General features: G+C 39.8%; 2 long non-coding RNA genes across 2 annotated transcripts; both read left to right on the top strand.

Annotated features, from left to right (window-relative positions):
* Positions 1–7729: 7729 nt before the first annotated feature.
* On the top strand, positions 7730–7992 carry LOC309701010. Its single transcript, XR_014274839.1, has 2 exons — positions 7730–7778; positions 7858–7992. It is a non-coding gene; the product is annotated as an uncharacterized lncRNA (long non-coding RNA).
* Positions 7993–12797: 4805 nt separating this feature from the next.
* LOC309701011 lies at positions 12798–18430 on the top strand. Its single transcript, XR_014274840.1, has 2 exons — positions 12798–13565; positions 17545–18430. It is a non-coding gene; the product is annotated as an uncharacterized lncRNA (long non-coding RNA).
* The last annotated feature ends 383 nt before the right edge of the window (positions 18431–18813 follow it).

Raw genomic sequence — 18813 nt, forward strand, 5'->3', positions numbered from 1 at the left:
AAGCAAGTGCGACGTTGGTGACAGCAGCTGTGTGCAGATCAACAATGGATAATATATCGAGTGCGGGAGAGAGTATGAGCGTGCAGCGTTTAAAGTGTGGAAGTACTGACCTTACTTTGAGTTTGATTCCATAAAAAGTGACAAAAACATTAGCGTCCATCGTGCGTGGGAAGAAAACTTCTTTTTACAGCGAAAAAAACCCCTAAACTTCCGAGCAAGCACCGAGTAGCTACGACGTGATGGGAAACTCACAGAGACACTCGCGCGGATTCTTCAACTGACCGCAGCACACCTGCACCAGGGTAACCCTCCGCCTACCCTGCTCCTGCTTTACAGGTGAAAATAGAGCAAAAGGACCGCTGAGTCTTTGACTTTATTTATTTTCTGCTGTGTTTTACTTGCATCTGTTTGAAAGAGTGAGTGAAAACACAAAAAATATTTTATTTTATGTGCTGGAATGTGTAGAAAATAGGTTTAAATGTTAAACTAATTTATTCAAGTCAGAGAATGTTGCATATAATTAAATGTTTTGCTTGATGCATAAAGTTAAAAGATTAAAACTGATAAAACAAGTTAAAAAAAGAGACTTTTCCATTTGATTACATTTTGTATGATGGATTATGTAGAAAAAGTAGAATTGGGCTGAAAGATCTATCACTTTATCACCTCTTCAGGTTGTAAATCGTGTTTTTAAAAAGTAACTAAGTAACTAAGTAACTAAGTAATTAATTACTTTTGAAAATAAGTAATCAGTAAAGTAACGGGATTACTTTTTTGGGGGAGTAATCAGTAATTAGTTACTGATTACTTTTTTCAAGTAACTTGACCAACACTGATTGGGACCCACACCCAGTTCCACACCTTGGCTCAGGCGATTAGAGGATCATCAGGGGGTCCTTTTGTCCCTCTGTGGGGGGAAACTCCCGCTAGGTTTAAATCTGGGACTCTCCACCACTTGACCTTAGAACTGAAGCTTCTTGGATGAGAGGTGAAACGTCTTCAAGCAACTTAAAGAAGTCCAGACGCTTTTCTTTGCAAGCTCCTTTGAGTACAAATAGAAGTGCCACCCCACAATAAACACACATAATATAAAAAAGAAAAAAACAACAACAAAAAAACAATTACCTTACAAATACATTAGTAATGTTACATTCAACTTTAGTGGGAAAGGGGGAAAAAGACAGATAAAGACAGATTAAAAAAAAGAATTATACTAAGTAATTATCACCCATTTATGTAGCAGAAATATAACTAATTTGCTCAAACTAATGAGTTATCAAAGCTAACAATTTAAAACTAAAAGTATTTACCTGTTACATTTGTAATGTGTAACTGAATATGAAATTAACAAAACTCTGTTATATATATTGAAATTATGCTCGTACACTGTATATTTGTAAGGGAGGAACACTTCAGCTAGCTAGCACTTTGATGGATAACATAAATTAAATTTCGTCACGAACAGGATTCGAACCTGTGCGGGGAAACCCCATTGGATTTCGAGTCCAACGCCTTAACCTCTCGGCCACCGTGACTACGCATGCCCAAAACGCCGGCATACTGGTATACAACACAAGACACAAAGCCGACGTATGATAAGCTTAAAGTTTATGTATTGTCGGACACGCACTCTTTATCAAAACGTCATTATAAGATTACGAAGAATTCGTCCTATAGAACACAGCAACAAAGACTATGAATGGCCCAATTTCTTAACTGGCAAAATTATCCATTAGCAAGCACCAATTATCAAAAGCCTTTGAGTTTCCTTATTGACCTAATAGACCGGATATATTACATATTTTACATTGTTTTTGAGCAAATGTTGTTACCGACTTCTCTTCTGTGAGCACACAGAAATGGAAGATGTAATGTATATCTAGTTTACTTGACTACTAGAACCTTCAAGCAGGTACGAGTCAGTCACACTCCCCGTACATCGGCACTGCCATTAGTAATGATGCATTCCACTTCAGTAGGAAATGAGGAAAAGCCGAGTTTTAAAAATAATAATAATAATAATTTAATCCCTTTAATGTTTAAGGTCGTTTTCTACCATTAGATTGATGTAAATTAATGTTTCCACATTATTTGATGTATTCCAACTCGTCTTACGAGTTGGTTCGATTTGATTTACTCCATGAACTTTGAATGTAGCATAAGTGCCAGCTAGCAGATATCGCATTTCTATTGGCCAGTTACTGTAAGCTCCGCCTTCTTCTCGCGACCACTAATAGCTCTCTGGCTGCTGACTGAGAACGACTGCACCATCACAGGAGCGAAAAATGATTAACTGGAAGGTAACCATCAGTAGATATATCATTTTAAATGGACCAAATGCACGCTTGGCTATGAGTGTATAACTCTTGTGCTCGTTTAGGTTTTCTTTTGCTCCTTTTTTGCCGCAGCTGTCACTAGCTTAAAGCTAACGTTACCATAGACTCTCGCGTTATTTGTTACAACCGCGTCCAAAACTTTTACTATCGTCATATATCAAATAGCATATACATCTCTCTCTCTCTCTGCGTGTATATTCCTGTATGTTTTAAACCGCAAGTGGCATCTCCAGTTTTTAAACGTGTTGTTATATTTAACCACAGAAATAAGCTGATAATAGCGTTAATAGAGGTGACTAGTAGAAACATTAAAGCCGCGGTCACTTGCTAGATAATATCTATGCCGAATGTGGGAATTAGAAATTTTCTTATAGGATGCTTAATTTAAATTATTATGTAAAGAAAATTTTTAAAATACAAAGATTTTGAATGCTGTTTCGGTAATGACAAGTGTGTGTGACCCGGTGCAGCTACAAGCTCATAAAGCACATGGTGTGCAGCTGTTTGTCCTTTTTATAACTGCCACCTCCTGCATAAGCAGCTGAGGTAGAAGAGAGGAGGAGGAAAATCTCCTCTGGGGTCCCAGACTGTTCCAGACATTTCTTTTGCAGCAAACCTCTTAAATCTAACAGAAAAAAACAGAAATACTATAAAGAAACTCTCTAACAAACAGTATTTCTGCATATATATTTATATACATATTTATGTTAAATATGTACCCTTATCTATGCTCAGGCTTTGGACAACGTCCCCTTGCTTTTCTACATCTTAGCCCTGAAGACGCTGCTGCTGTGTCTGGGGTTTGCTGGGGTGAAGATCTACCAGAGTAAGAAAGCAGAGGCGGCCCTGAAGAAGCAGCAGGCTGAGAAGAGGAGGCTGGCCCAGCAGACGCAGGAGCTCATTGATAACCTGAAGGAAGACTGACGAGTGGAGGGAGAGGAGCAGAAGCTGCTGTACACGGGGAAGACATGGTAATTACATGATAAGCAACAAACAATGCATGACGGCACCACTGGTTGTTCTAACTGTCTTTCTTTTATTTATTACTGTAGAAAGTAATATTAAATAAATTCAAACAACAGCTTATCAAGCTTTAATGGGCTGCTGTTGTTTAGCCGCTGGTTTCCTTTTTCTGGTGCAAAGTGGGCCAAAAACAAACAAGAGAGACGGAGTCGCGACAGAAAAGCCGATCAGCTGATCATTGATCAGTTTCATGACTGAAGTAGCAGCAGGAGAGGGAGGGAGAGAGAAGAGGCAGTCGCTCCATATATCGGTTGTTAAGCTTAACGTGGGAATGCTTTACAAACATTCAGAGATGAACTTACACATTTGCTTTACTTCTCTCTGGGATCACTTTCTCGAAGATGAAATGCCGGTTTGTAGCGAGGCTCCAACTGCTCAACCAGACCGCCGACAGGTCTCGCACGCCACAGCCGCTCTATCACGTGACGCATACTGCTCCAACGTGCTACGGTTATGAGCTGAGTTACGTCGTGTTGCAAGTCTTGTGAGATGCTTTCGTGATATTTAATGGATCGGATTACATTTTTTAAAAATTTCTTTCTGATATCCGATCCAGTCATTTACGTCAGTATCAGACCGATACGTAATATCAGATCGGTTCATCTCTAATTAATAAACTAATACAAGTAACCACTGGTTGCACTGATGTGATTAGACTCTTGTGAGTCATCAATCTCTCTCAAATGTCCTTCTCTCTCTTCCAGGGAAACATCTTACCGACCAGAGCTGCAAGCCACTTCCTCCAAATATGATGAAGATGTGTGATTTTCAGCAACAGGGACACTTTCCCGAGTTTCAGGAAATGATTTGTGGTTAAAGCAGCAGGACTGTCGAGCACATTTTTACATTTCAAGATGCCGTTTTTTTAAAAAGGAAAATATGACAGCCAAAAACAACAACAAAAACCCCCCAAAACTCCGTAACATGCAAACTTCAGTATGCATACTAAGATGAGAGGACAGGGATGAGGTAAAGCTTGCTCATTGGTCCAGTGTTGGCCGTATGCCACATACATGATCTGCTGAGGCGGTCATTCAGGCTCCATGCAGATGAACTCAACACTTCCTTTGCTTTGTACCTGTGCAAGTCTGTCAGATCGGTGCATTTATATGAATATGACGCAGTGTTGTTTTTTTTCCCCTGTAAAATTCTGTAAACTATAAACCAAAACTTTGTTTCTGCTTTTTATAATTATATTAAATTCAACATGTCACATCTTGTTGTTGTTTTTTCTCTCTTACTTGTCTCCATGTTATACTCTGCAATAGTACTGTGATTTGTGCGTTTAATCTGTTATTGACAGTGAGGTGCTGCTCTAGGTTTTATAGCAGTTACTGTCAAAAGGAAATATTCCTTAAATATTCCTTGATTAGCATCTAGGAAATGATCAGCGAGGCGCTTTTGTGCTTCAAGGAAAGCAGGAGGAAACTAGAGACTACAGGAAGGAGTAGTGAGAGTTTTATCGCCCTCTGCAGTTTGTGTGTGGAAGTGCAAAAGCTTACAGCACCTGGTATTCCCAGGCGGTCTCCCATCCAAGTACTGACCAGGCCCGACCCTGCTTAGCTTCCGAGATCAGACGAGATCGGGCGTGTTCAGGGTGGTATGGCCGTAAGCAAGAGAAGAGCACAGAAACAGCCTTTTTAAACATGCTGTGATGACACATGCACACGTTTTCTCTTCTATATAGAAGTTAAAGTCTCCAAACGACAAAAATGTTAGAATTACAAAACACACGGTTCTATAATAATCTAACATATGTTATTATGGAGATGTTACTGTGGGAAAAGTATTTCTGCAGCTCAGTGTTGAAGCTGCAGTTAACAACGAATAGCTGCATGCTTTCGCTGTAACATATAAAGCTTGGCACAATAATATATATCAAACTGTGAGACACTTGCCACTTATAAAATGCCCTTTATATAGCAAATCTTTCGCTTACGGCCATACCACCCTGAACACGCCCGATCTCGTCTGATCTCGGAAGCTAAGCAGGGTCGGGCCTGGTCAGTACTTGGATGGGAGACCGCCTGGGAATACCAGGTGCTGTAAGCTTTTGCACTTACACACACAAACTGCAGAGGGCGCTGATGCTCACTCACAGAAAACAGAACCAGAAAAAAAAACTTCATTAAAATGCTTATAAAAATAAGGCATTTCGCTTTTGTGCAAAAGTTGATAATCATCTCACTCTATCTACTTTTCTGGTGTGTATTTTCCAGCAGAGGTTTAGCTCTGTGTCAAGTGTCTGACATGTTGTGGATGTCAGAGAGCATCATTATTATTTCCTAACTTTAGGTTTCAAAACAGGAGGGAGACTGATATTTACTCACAGTAAATATCAGTCTTCCTCCTGTTTTCTATTTTGCAGAGCCTTATTGATGAGCCACAGCTGTTGTTTTATTTTCTCCCCCTGATATCTGTAACTTTATCATTTAAACTGTTGATATGGCTCCAAGCAGCCCTATTAACTTTATAATTGACTTTTGTTTCCTCCTTTCTCCTCTCTATTATTTACTGCCGATATATTGTGAGTTTATATCAGTAGCATTTGAGCAAAACCTGGTGAGGATTTAGAAGAGCTTCAACATCCCATTAAATTCAAATTCAAATTTTATATGTCGCATACACAGTCATACACAGTACGATATGCAGTGAAATGCTTACACAACTGCTCGTGACCTAAAGAAAAAAGAAAAGGCTATGAATAAGATAGGAAATAAATATGAAAATTTATGGAAATGAAGAAATATAATGTCCAGTGTTGTGCAATCCACATTATGTCTTGTGCAGAGCAAATATGCTTAAAGTGATTTAAGTGATGAAGTGAAAACAATGTCCAGAATGTCCAGTGTGTGTGTAAGAACCATATGTGTGGGTCAGTACTGTGTGGTGGTGTGATTGAGAGACCGTATCGCCTGCGGGAAGAAGCTCCTCCTCAGTCTCTCTGTGTTGGTCTTCAGGGAGCGGAATCGCTTTCCTGACCTCAACAGAGAGAACAGTCTGTTGTTGGGATGGCTGAGGTCCTTCACCATCTTCCTGGCCTTGGTCCAGCACTGCCTGCTGTAGATTGAGTGCAGGTCAGGGAGCTCGGAGCGGATGGTGCGCTCAGCTGACCGCACAACCCTCTGTAGAGCTCGTCTGTCCTGCATGGTGCTGTTCCCGAACCAGGTTAAGATGTTTCCCGCCAGGATGCTCTCTATGGTGCACGAGTAAAAGTTCCTGAGCACCTTGGAGGGCAGTTGGAAGTCTCTCAAGCGTCTGAGGTGGTAGAGACGCTGACGGGCCTTTTTCACCACGGTGTTGATGTGACAGGACCATGACAGGTCCCGCGTGATGTGAACTCCGAGGTATTTGAAGCTGTCCACTCTCTCCACTGGGCACTCGTTGATGACGGGGGTCTGGTAGTTCCTCTCCTGCTTAGTGCTGAAGTCCACTATCAGCTCCTTTGTCTTACTGAAGGAGGCTGTTCCTCTGGCACCAGTTCTCCAGATTCCTAATCTCCTTCAGGTAGGCCGTCTCGTTGTTGTCAGAGATGGGCTTTGATCTCATGGTGAAATATTAAAAAGTATACACATTAAAATCTTTTAATATGAGGTTGTACAATGTCTTAAATTGACATGGCTAATGCCTATTAACTTCTCATCAGTGATCATGGATGAATAATGAAGGAGGAGGACTACCGCACTAAAGTGAGTTTACAATCCAACATAGAAACTGACCCCCTGAGATGGAAAACTTTTATATTCAATGATACTCAAAATCCTCATTCTTGACTTATTACCAAAAGAAAAAAAATTATTATATGTTCTGATGACATTCAGTTGGATCTGATTTACACATCAGAGGTTTGTTCAAGTAAATATATTCAAGTCAAGTGAAATAAAGAGCAGAAAACATTTCATGAGAAGCAATGCAAAACGTGACTTTCAGCAAAGGCCTGCTGTCACACTGTGGTTAGACTGAGGGTTTGTCAACAGTCTGATGACACTGCATCAGAGACTTGTCTTTAAACACTTTGTTCTTTTCGTGACCACAACTCAACACCTTGTGAGTGTTTGCAACCTGACCCGAAACTGTGAACAACTGAATCTGTTCTGAGAGCAGAAGAAACTTCTATGAATGCAATAACTCTAGATGTTATCACACTAACTACATGTTATAATGTAACACTTTGTGTCATGTAAAACTCTGAAGTTGTCACGGTCCCCGTGCCTGCTCGGCTGGCCCTGTGTGGCTTCATGTTATGTTTTGTCTTTTCTCTCTCTCCTCTCTCTCTGCTCGCTGCCTGGGCGGAGCTCATTGTGAGCTCCCGGCCTCCACCACCTGTAGGCAATCACCTGTGGCTCCTCACCCTGTTTGCTCCCGATACTTAAGGCAGTGACTGAGAGCACCTCGCCGCTGGACTATTGAATAACGCTCGTCAGTGCTACTTTAGCCTCAGCCAGTTTTGAGCTCTGTCCGTAAAAGTTCCGTGCTAACCCTTGTTCTCTGTATGCAGATTTCTCGTGTTTTGGTTTGGAGACTCTGGACGCTTTTCCCGACCCCGCTCTGCACCCCTGGGAACCCTGGCCCCCTTCTCCCTCACCTGTATATAGTGCACCTGGAGTGTGTAAATAAACCTGTTTTTCTGAGACTTCAGTCTGCGCCGAGTCCTCCCTGCTCCTCCGTGACAGAAGTCAAGGTTATAAATGGCTGTTTTTGACAACTTTTGAGTTTACCTTTATATATTTCACTTTTAAAACTTTACAGTCATCATTTCATTGGGACTAAATCTAAGCAGGAATGTTTTTTAATCTCTATAAAAACGTTTTTAATCAGTCAATTTTAATATGAATTGAAAAATATAAATTGTATATTTCAAAACTATGTTTAAGTTGCTGATGCTTTTAACTGGACTTGGAGTATACATGCATAATAAACTGGACTGGGTTAAGAACACAGCTTCACTCTACAGGAAGGGCCAGAGTCGTCTCTATTTTCTGAGGACAATGCTCAGGATTTTTTCCAAATCTGTTGTGGCCAGTGCCATCCTCTATGCTGTTGCATGCTGGGGCAACAGGTTGACGGTCACAGGTGCCAACAGACTCAAACTGATCCGCAAGGCCAGTAATGAGTGGAGATGGAGATGGACTCCTTCAGGGTGTCTGAGAGGCAGATGTCGTCCAAGAAAAGAAGATCATTCAATGAGAGACTGAGATTACCCAAATGCACCACTGAACAACACAGGAAATCATTCCTGCCCGTGGCCATCTCCCTGCACAACTCCTCCATCTAATACAGTTATACCAGCTGGCACATGTTCTACAGTAAAATAACAAATGACATAATTCACAAGTTAGAGTTACAGTTTTTCTCAGTCGCTTTGGTGCGTTTCTCAGATCAGAATTGAAATTCTCATAACTATTAGTTCAACCTCCACAACACTCAGTCATTTGTGCACATCATAGTAGCAATTTCTCCTCTCTCTGAACAAACTGCAAATGATTTTGGACATGAATCAGTTGCTTCCATACATTTCCCTGCTGCTTTCTGACATTTCCATTTGCTTATGTCATGTCAGTCAAAAGTAATCATACCTATGGATGCTGAATAGTCGTTCCCAATAAAACGAATAGTCATACATCCATTGCTTGAGTCATCACACACAAAATTGTTGAACTAGTTATCACATGCCAAATATTGGCCATCTGTCAAGCAAATCCTATACCTTTCTGTATCATTGTTCCTGGAAATGTCTCCGAAATTGAACAATTGATCTCGGGTGAATTACAGCTGTCACTCATGAGGAGGCGTGTGAAAGTTTAGTTGTAACCAATGACAAACAACTTGTTCACTGTCAATAATGGATGAATCCTGTGAATCCCCAATTGGCAAGCATATATAAACTGCGCAGGAGCTAGTGTGTACCATTTCTACACTTCTGTGACACAAAATGGAAGGTCAGCAACGTGGAAGAGGGGTGAGGATGCGGGGAGGAAGGGGAAGGGGGAGAAGAGGCAGATATAGGCGGATTCCTAATGAAATAAGGGCTACAATTGTGGACCATGTTGTCAATCACGGCCTCACCATGGAGGAGGCTGGTCGAAGGGTGCAACCCAATATTGGAAGAACTACTGTCAGTTCAATCATTCAAACATTCCGTAGGGAAAACAGGTATGCAAACAGTAATACACTGTACTGTACTGTGCCATCTCAGACACATCACATGTTACTGTACTGTATTTGCAATTTCACAAAAAGTTCACTCTGCACCACATAGGATTGTAAGACAACCTCGCGGAGGCGGAAGAGGGCCCCTTTTTACCCCACAGCAAGAAGAAGCCATTTGTGCAATGGTCATTGCAAACAATGCAATAAAGCTGAGAGACATACAAAGCGCTGTCATAGAGAATTACACGGTATTTGGCAATATTGAATCTGTTCCAATTTCAACAATTGACAGAGTACTCAAGAAAAATTAAATCCACATGAGCAAATGGCCCTGCTAGCAGCCATGGATGCAGCATGTGACGACATCACAGCAGGGTCCTGCAGAGGATGGATTCGCCACTCCAGGAGATACTTTCCTCGCTGCATTGCGAGGGATAACATCTGTTGTGATGTAGATGAAAATATGTGGCCAGACAGACAGGAACGTCTGGATGTGCCAGAATGATTTACTGTACTGTTACATGTGCTGTTTATTGTTCACATTAGTGCACAGCTCTACCAAATGGGTGATTTTATGTTTACATGTATTCTACAGTGAACAAGTGACTGTAGCATATTTTTCTTTTGCACAATTCTGTAGGATTACAAACACTTCTACACAATGGAAATGTGAAACGTACGTATTCAGTGTCTCAGTTACTCCCAAGACTCCCATAACATCTACAGTGACTTTACTGCACATTTCAGATGGCTGTACAGGTAGGCCATAGTGCTGTCGTCAGCATTTTCAGGTGTCACCAATTGTTTTTGCAATGGGAAACACTGAAATTATAAACTGTCATAGTGGAAACATGACAATGCCATTTGACTATCTTGTTCATAAAGATGGTGTCAAGACTTTTCATTTTGATGGCACTGACAGTTTCATTGACATGGATACTTGCTTTTGAGGTATGGATAATCAATTCTGTGCATGTGACGTGCTTTTGCAGGCTATCCACTAGGTTTTGCAGTTTGCACTAATTGTTTTGGGAAATGCACTAACTGCTGTGCAAATGTTAATGGTGTTCTGAGAAACGCACCAAAGCGACTGAGAATAACTGTAAATGTCAGTCACACACATTTCCCCTCACCTCTTGATATTTGTGATTGTGTGATTCGTGTGTATAGATAGATAGATAGATAGATAGATAGATAGATAGATAGATAGATAGATAGATAGATAGATAGATAGATAGATAGATAGATAGATAGATAGATAGATAGATAGATAGATAGATAGATAGATACACACACACACACACACTTGGAGCAACTGTAATCCACATAATTTCCTTAGGGATTATTAAAGTAATCTGATTCTGATTATTCACTTTAAATATGAATACCACACCAGACAGCTCATATTATTCAGAAAGCACCTTTATTGCTTCAATGCAAATTAGAAGGTGATTAACAGCCAGATGCTGCTAATCCACTGCATTTGAATAATTGCTCATCAGCATATGTGAGCAGCTCTATAAAAGCAAACATTTTGTCAGTTTTCTGGTCTGGAGTATTCAGGTGTTTGTTAACACAATGTCATAATGTTCCCAGGAACGGATGACCCAGAAAATTCACCCCAGGGTCAAACTGTGCAGTTCTCAGAAAAAGCTCAAAAATCCAGAAGCTACATCTCAGACTCTACAGGCCTCAGTAAGCAAGTTAAATGTTAGAGGCCATGACAATTAGAAAAAGTTTGAATAAGTGTGGCTTGTTTGGAAGGGTTGCAAGGAGACAGTCTCTGCTCTCTAAAAACAGCATGACAGCATGGCTGCAAGTTTAGTAGCAAATTTGCAAAGCATAACAGCACAAACACCGCATACCAGCTGTTAGCATGGTGGTGAAGGGGTGATGATTTGAGCTTGTCTTGCAGCTACAGAACCTGGGCCCTTGCAGTCATTGAGTTTTCCATGAAGTCCCTTGTATACCAAGTAGTCTACAGTCAAAACTGAGTTTTGGTAATGCAGCAGGACAAAGATCCCAAGCAAATTAGCAGAGCTACAACAGAATCAAGGTGTTGCAATGACCAGGTCACAGTCCACAACTCAACCTGAAAAACAGTGCTGGGAACTTAAGAGAGCTTTACATAAACAAATACCACAAACCTCAATGAACTGACGAAACGATGTAAAGAAACGTCAGCCAAAACAACCGTGTGACAGACTAAGAGTCATACAGAAACAATTTGGTGACGCTACTGCTGCTAAAAGGTGGCTCTGCAAGCTACTCACTCATGTACAGTGCTTAGTTTTTCAGAGTACTCTATAGATTCCTATGAAAACACTCTTTTCCACATGACTGTATGTCAGATAAAAGAGATACGATCTGTGAAGAGGATTCTGAGAAGAGAAAACATCTGGGGACCTGTCCCGAAAAGTTCATTTTGTTCATCTGGACGTAGAGTTTTCAGTAGCAGGAACGCTCTGTCACTCATCCGAGTTCGACTTCAGACTTCTTCTGTCTCAGCTCAGTGCAGGTTTCCCCAACCTTTGTTTGAATTTAGACTTTACATATTGTCCAATTTCAGCAAGGGAACTGAAAAGTGTGCTGAGGATAAATGATCAATTAGGCAGATGTAAATGAACAACAGCTGCAGGCTGGTGGCTCTGACATCACACCTGATGGACACCTAGAAGCCTAGATTCAATTGTTTTGGAGTTTCTGAAGACCGTCTATGACTCTGGGGTGACATCAATCATCTTTTATGGTGTGTTCTGCTGGGACAGCTGGGGCTTCCCTCTTTCCCCTGCTGGGATGGGCACGCACACGTCGCTGAGATGTGTGGTCTCAGGTAACTGGTACTGCTGGAGGCTGCAGGTGACATAGTCATACTATACCAGTGTAATAACTGAAATAACACAAATAGAAATGAATAAATAAACAGATAACATAGTCACATGAACAAGAGGAGCCTATAGAGATTCTAAGTAGCTGATCTTGCAAAAGCAAAATGTGTTCTGCACCACAATGCATTCAGGTCACAATTCTGATTGCAAAAGCTGGCAGATAGGACAGGATATTAAAAATAAAACAAAAACCCACCTCCCACCACATGCAGGTCATCCTAGCAGCACTGAGCAGCTCCTACAGTGACACGCTGCTGCAACAACAGTGTGCGAGGAGAAATTTCAGATATCTTTCCAGCTGCTGTCAGACTCTACAATAGAGTCTTAGTGCCCACTTTAAAATTAGGTGTATACAACATCAGGGGAATAACAACACGTGATATATTACACCGTGCCATTATTTACTTAACAAAAACTAAGCCAAAAGGCAGTTTCTGCACTTTTTTCACAAATGTCAATATTTTTTTATTTACTTATTTTTAAAACATGTGGTTTATTGAATTGAAAAAAAAAATAGCTGCAATTGTTGTAACGCGAGCTATGAAAGACAACCTGCATCTGCAGCTGTGGTCACTGGTCCTCACATCATGTTTGCAGCATGTTCTGAACCACAAACAGAGCAGTGCTAACTGGTGGGCTGGTGATGTAGACACTGATGCTAGTTAATTTAAGGTGGGGCTGCTGAAATGTTTAAAAGCTGAAGCCCCCAAAGTTTTACTTGTCTGTGACACAAATGAGCTCCAACCTGCTCGGGTAGAATTTAACAACAGCTGAGCTGCACTAGACCTGGTCTCTGCTCATCTTGACTCCTCGTTTGGTAAGAACTTTTTATTTGTATATTTAAAATCTTTTATAGACAGCATGTTTATTTTGAATAACTCGATCTCCTGCCACACTTATACTCACATTCACTAACCAGATATGGGCTTTAAAACATGCATCATCTGGGTTCTGTGACCATGAATATCGTGCATAAGAAATGTGCATGCACAGGCAGAGGCCTATCTTTTTTTTATTTATGTTCAAATAATGTTCAATTTTAATTCCCCCTTTAGAGCATTTCATTTACTGAAGACATCTTCACCATCCGCTGTTCCAGACGACTGACTCGTGCCTGAACTCCTGCAGGTTAATCAACCAACCACTGATCAGTAAAGCAAAAAGTATGGTAAGTGTCCTCAGATGGAAATGTTTGCTTAAAAGTTTCATATCTTTATAATATAAATAATTATATTTAGCAAGAATGTTGTCATGACTGAGTGCAATGACCGTTTCCCTCTGTAAGGTTCAATGTGTGGATGCAAGTAGAGAAGTTGTCTTTAGATACACCTCATGAATAGGGGTGGGTTTTTATAATCGATTTATCGATTAAAATCGATTCTGGCTTGGATAACGTGAAATCAATCCATTAAAATCCTGAATTGATTTTTTTTAATATAAATTTATTTTGCCCAAAATGCCAGAATCTCTGGTGAAAGATCACAAACTTTCAACAACCACCAAACAGCTAAGACAGTAAATGAGAGCAGGAACACGGATTCTGCACAAAGATGTAAACACACAGCGCGGAGCGCGGATCAGAATCAGTTAGATGTCGCCTTTCTCACAGTCGGGGCTGAAAGCCGACAGCTCGCTGATTCTGATTTGTCGGCGGGTCCGCGCTTTGTGTTCACGCCCTTTTTGCGCTGATCATAAAGCTGTTAGTTTTATCTCTCTCCAAACAACACTGACTGAACCAGCAGCAAACGAAGCAGCAAACTACGCTTCACATAAACATCGTCATGAATTCACTCTGACTTTTGCCGTTTTGCTTCCACCACGATGCACAGCTCTCTCTCTCTGTCTGTCTGTTGTCTTGCTTGTTACACAGAAGTCTACCGTTGTTTACAGGCTGTCAGCTGCTGTTTTACTTACTTCCGAAAAGAAAACCCAATTTCTGCCGTTCAATACTAAACAAATGTAAACTTTTTAAAATTATGCAAAATGCAAAACGCTTAGCCGTGTCTCTAATAAAACCGCGGTAATGTCAGAGGTAACGTTCATATGTTGATTAATGGTTTTCTTTCATTTTTGATGTACTGCAGAATATTTTTATAAAATCCCAGAACAGTAAAACCACCTTCATGTTTTTCTGTGTTTTATCTTCAGCTACTTTGACACAAAGGCATCTGCTGTGACGCTCACACCTCTGATAACGTCTTGTGTGTGTCAGCTTCCTTTTTATAGATACAATAAAATGTACTGTACTGATCTGAATTATAATATTTCTGACTGTCCAAATTTCCCAGATTCAAATCGAATCGAATCGTGGATCGAACTGATTCGGTACCTTGTGAATTGGAAGCGAATCGATTCTAGAAATCAGTGACGATACCCTGCCCTACTCATGAACTCATCAACTGAGAGTTAAAAAAATCATCAAATTTATTTAAATGACTTGTTGTTAATTTCCACTACTTTACATAAAAACTTCTGTCACATGGTAAATGGCCTGTATTTGTATAGCGCTTTTACTAGTCCCCCCTAGGGACCCCAAAGCGCTTTACACACCCAGTCATTCACACACTGGTGGAGGCAGCTACAGTTGTAGCCACAGCTGCCTTGGGGCAGACTGACAGAAGCGAGGCTGCCATATCGCGCCATCGACCCTTCTAGCCAACACCAGTAGGTGAAGTGTCTTGCCCAAGGACACAACAACCGAGACTGTCCGAGCCGGGGCTCGAACCGGCAACTTTCAGATTACAAGGCGAACTCCCAACTCTTGAGCCACGATCACCCCAAATGAGCTGCTATGCAGGCATATTCAAATATTTCTAAGATTATAAGGTCTTACCAGCAAACTCCACAATTTTATTTGTGTCTTCGTGAAAAAAGTCAAGTTTAATCTTGTGAATGTAAAAAATTATTAGGTAAAGCAGCCCCTTCATAATGTCTACATGCTACCAAATGTATGTAAATGATTACAATTTCCTGTTTTAAAAAAATCAAGTAATACTTTTAAAAATTACACAATATTATTGTTCAACATGTCCTCCGTGGCTCTCTGAAAAGTTTCAAAATATTTACTAAAGTAAAAATTAGACTGGTTTTGATATTGAATTTTTGGAAGCTGTTATATTGATATTGATTTTTTATTTTTATTTTATTTTATCATTTAATGATTTTAAAAGTCATCATTAAAAGGAATAAGAAAGTAATGACACGTTTTTAGTTAGTTTCATTTACTTTAATTATTATTTTTTAAATGATCCTTGGCGCATATATTCCTTTCAGGCACTCTCCAATAACCTGCGGTCTTTACAGTGAAGACACGCAAACATCAACCTGGAACATACCTGTATGAAAATATATGATCCGTATTCGTCTTAGTTCATAGTTACACTGTTTAAAATAGAATATTAAACCAAACAGCGGTAATTACCTGTCCAGCAGAGATTCGCTAGCTCTTGTTTCATTTCAAGCTCAGTTAAATTATTTCTTTCTGCTTTTCCTCATCAGCGATCTTCCGTCTTTTCTTTTCGACTTGTCTCTCAGTCCGCGCTTCCTGCTCAAGTAAGTCAGCCCCCTCCTCTGGCGCGCATGCTCTGCGCAGCGCGTGCACCACAGGTGTGGAGAAGTACTGATTAGTGCTCCAGTTTCAACATAAACGCTTCCAGAAAGCGAAACATGCTCCTTTTCAGACTAAAATATCAACGTTTCAAACCATACTCCAGGGTTTTTAGTTCACCGTTTACGAGGTTTAACAAGAAAATAAAAGACAAATCTGAATGTTTGAAAATGATTTGAAAAAATTCTGTAAAGAATGGATCAGAAATACTAAAATTATCCTTTTACTTAAATTTAGTTGCTTTATTCATTTGTTACATAAGTTAAACAAACTTATGTGGGTTTCTATATAAGTCAATAAAGAAACAAGAACAAACTGAGAGGTTCTGGAAGCATGGAGTTCAGTTTGCAAATTTATCTAATGCAAAAAACATCTATGAATAAAACTTTTTTATTATTATTATTTTTATTTTTTATTTTGAATAAATGAATAAAACTTTGTTGGCCAGCAACTTTTCAAAAAGACAAAAAAGAGAAAAGCTGGTCATAAAAAGAAGCTATTATCTGGGGGGAAATAATCATTTGATCCTCTGCTGAGTTTGTAAGTTTGTTCACTTATATTAAATAATCAGTCTCTAATTTTTTTTTAAAGTATTTTCATTTTGATGTAATGAGACAGAATATCAACCAAAATTGAATAAAAAATGTATTTGCTAAAATAAATGAATTGATTTATATGTCACTGAGTGAAGTAAGTATTTGATCTCAAACACAACTTAGTACTTGGTGGAGAAACCTTTATTGCCTAGCACTGCGGTAATATGTTTCTTGTAGTTGGTCACTGGGTTTGCTCACATCTCAGGAGGGATTTTTTTCCACTCCTCCTTCCACAAACTCTCTAAATTCTTTAGATTTCTTTGCTGCTGTTTGGTAACTTTAAGCTTCAGCTCCCTCCACAGATTTTCTTCAGGACTGAGGTTTGGAGACTGCCTTAGCTCCACTCCATGTCCTTGTGCTTCTTCTTTAGCCACACCTTTGTTGCATCAGTGGTATGTTTTAGGCCATTGTCATGCTGGAAGACCCATCGATGACACATCTTCAGTCTTTTGCCTGAGAGAAAGTGGTTCTTGTCCAAGATTTTGCAGTACATGGCTCCATCTACTGGCCGCCAGTGTGGTGAAGTCGTCTTGTATCCTTGGCAGAAAAACAGCCCCACAGTATAATGTTTCCACTTCTGTGCTTGACAGTGGGGATGATATTCTGTGGGTTACACTCAGCATTTCTCTTCCTCCAAACAAAGTGGGCTCAGTTCATGCCACAGAACGCTTGTTGGGTTGTCGAGGATCAAAAACTTACTTCACTCAATTATATGCAAATCAGTGAAAAGAAATCATGTATTGTGTTTTTTTTCTGTTGGTGTTCATGTCTCTCTCCAGTAAAATAAAACATCCACAAAAAATAGAGACTGTTCATTTCTTCATAAGGGAACAAATTTACAAATTCAGCAGGGGATCAAATACTTACTTCTGCCACTACAGTGATGACGCTTTTGTTGCATTAAATTCTTGATCTGGAAAATGTTCCTGTTTTTCTCTCTCCAGGAAACAATGAGGATCATGTTTACCTGTTTGCTGCTTGTGCTGCCCTTTGTTACTGGACTCTCAAAACCAGCCAATCTTCAACCCAACCGAATTGAGAAGCGACTGAATGAAACAAATTATGAAAAGTTTAGACGACAGCATGTAGATGCCAAGATGAGCGTGAAAAAATGTGATACAGAAATGAAAAAAAAGAAAATATATGCTGATCGAAACAAATGTAAGGATGTTAACACATTCATCCTCAGTGATTACAAACAGGTCAAAGCCATTTGTAACGGTCAAGGAAGATATGATCAGACGAATGGCACGACAAAGAGTGTAGCAAAGTTTCGCATTGTTAGATGTGACCTAAAGAACAATGGAGCCAGGAAACCCAAGTGTCAGTATAAAGGCACACTTCTCACTAACAGAATAGTTGTGGTCAAATGTGAAGGAAAGTTACCTGTGCACTATTGTGGTGATGAAATGACCTTTGAATCCAATAATGCAACTATAGGAAAAATCCCCATGCGCTCTACTTCTGTACCCACAAATATACATTTCTGAGATAACAAAAGAGCAACATTTAGCATCAGCTCTAACTAAACGTCGCTGGAAACGTCTTCTTCATTATAAGTTTTTATTTGAGTCTGTCTTAGCAATAAGTATATACATTTTTTAACATGTGATCAACCTCTATTTCTTCACATGTTACATGAAATAACATAAAACTATTATTTCCTTCTGATGAGGGAATTTTATATTCATCCCACCAATACCGACATATTAATTGTACTGACTGTAGGATGCTGTGTAGAAATAATCTCTTAGATCCAGCTTGCTTCTAATAAAATATTTTTTATCTGATCACAGAATAAGCATATAATAAAAGTCACTTTTTGGTGTTTGTTGGTTTTTATATATTTATTTTTTAACATTTGGAGCATCACCAGTTACAAGACTCACAAGCTGACAAGTTCTTATTCAGCGCCCTGTCTCTTGTTTCTTTTGTTTTTAATGTCATCCAATTTTTTTGTTTTCATTTTGGCATGCGATTCATTTCTAAGACTTTTCTAAACGTCTAAACGTCGTTGCCATAATGGAGGGGGCTTGAGCATTTGCCCCTTTCCTCTTGGACGTCCCAAGAGCCCTGTTCTTGAGGCATTACTATTTTTTAATCTGTGTACATGTGCTGTCTGTGCCCCTCAACAATAACATTTAACTAATAACCCCAATTTTGCTAAATAAAAGGATCTGGCTTCCACTAGTCACATGATGCCCATTAACTAA

This window comes from Aulonocara stuartgranti (assembly GCF_965226115.1).
Source record: "Aulonocara stuartgranti genome assembly, chromosome: 23".
Lineage (NCBI taxonomy): Eukaryota > Metazoa > Chordata > Actinopteri > Cichliformes > Cichlidae > Aulonocara > Aulonocara stuartgranti.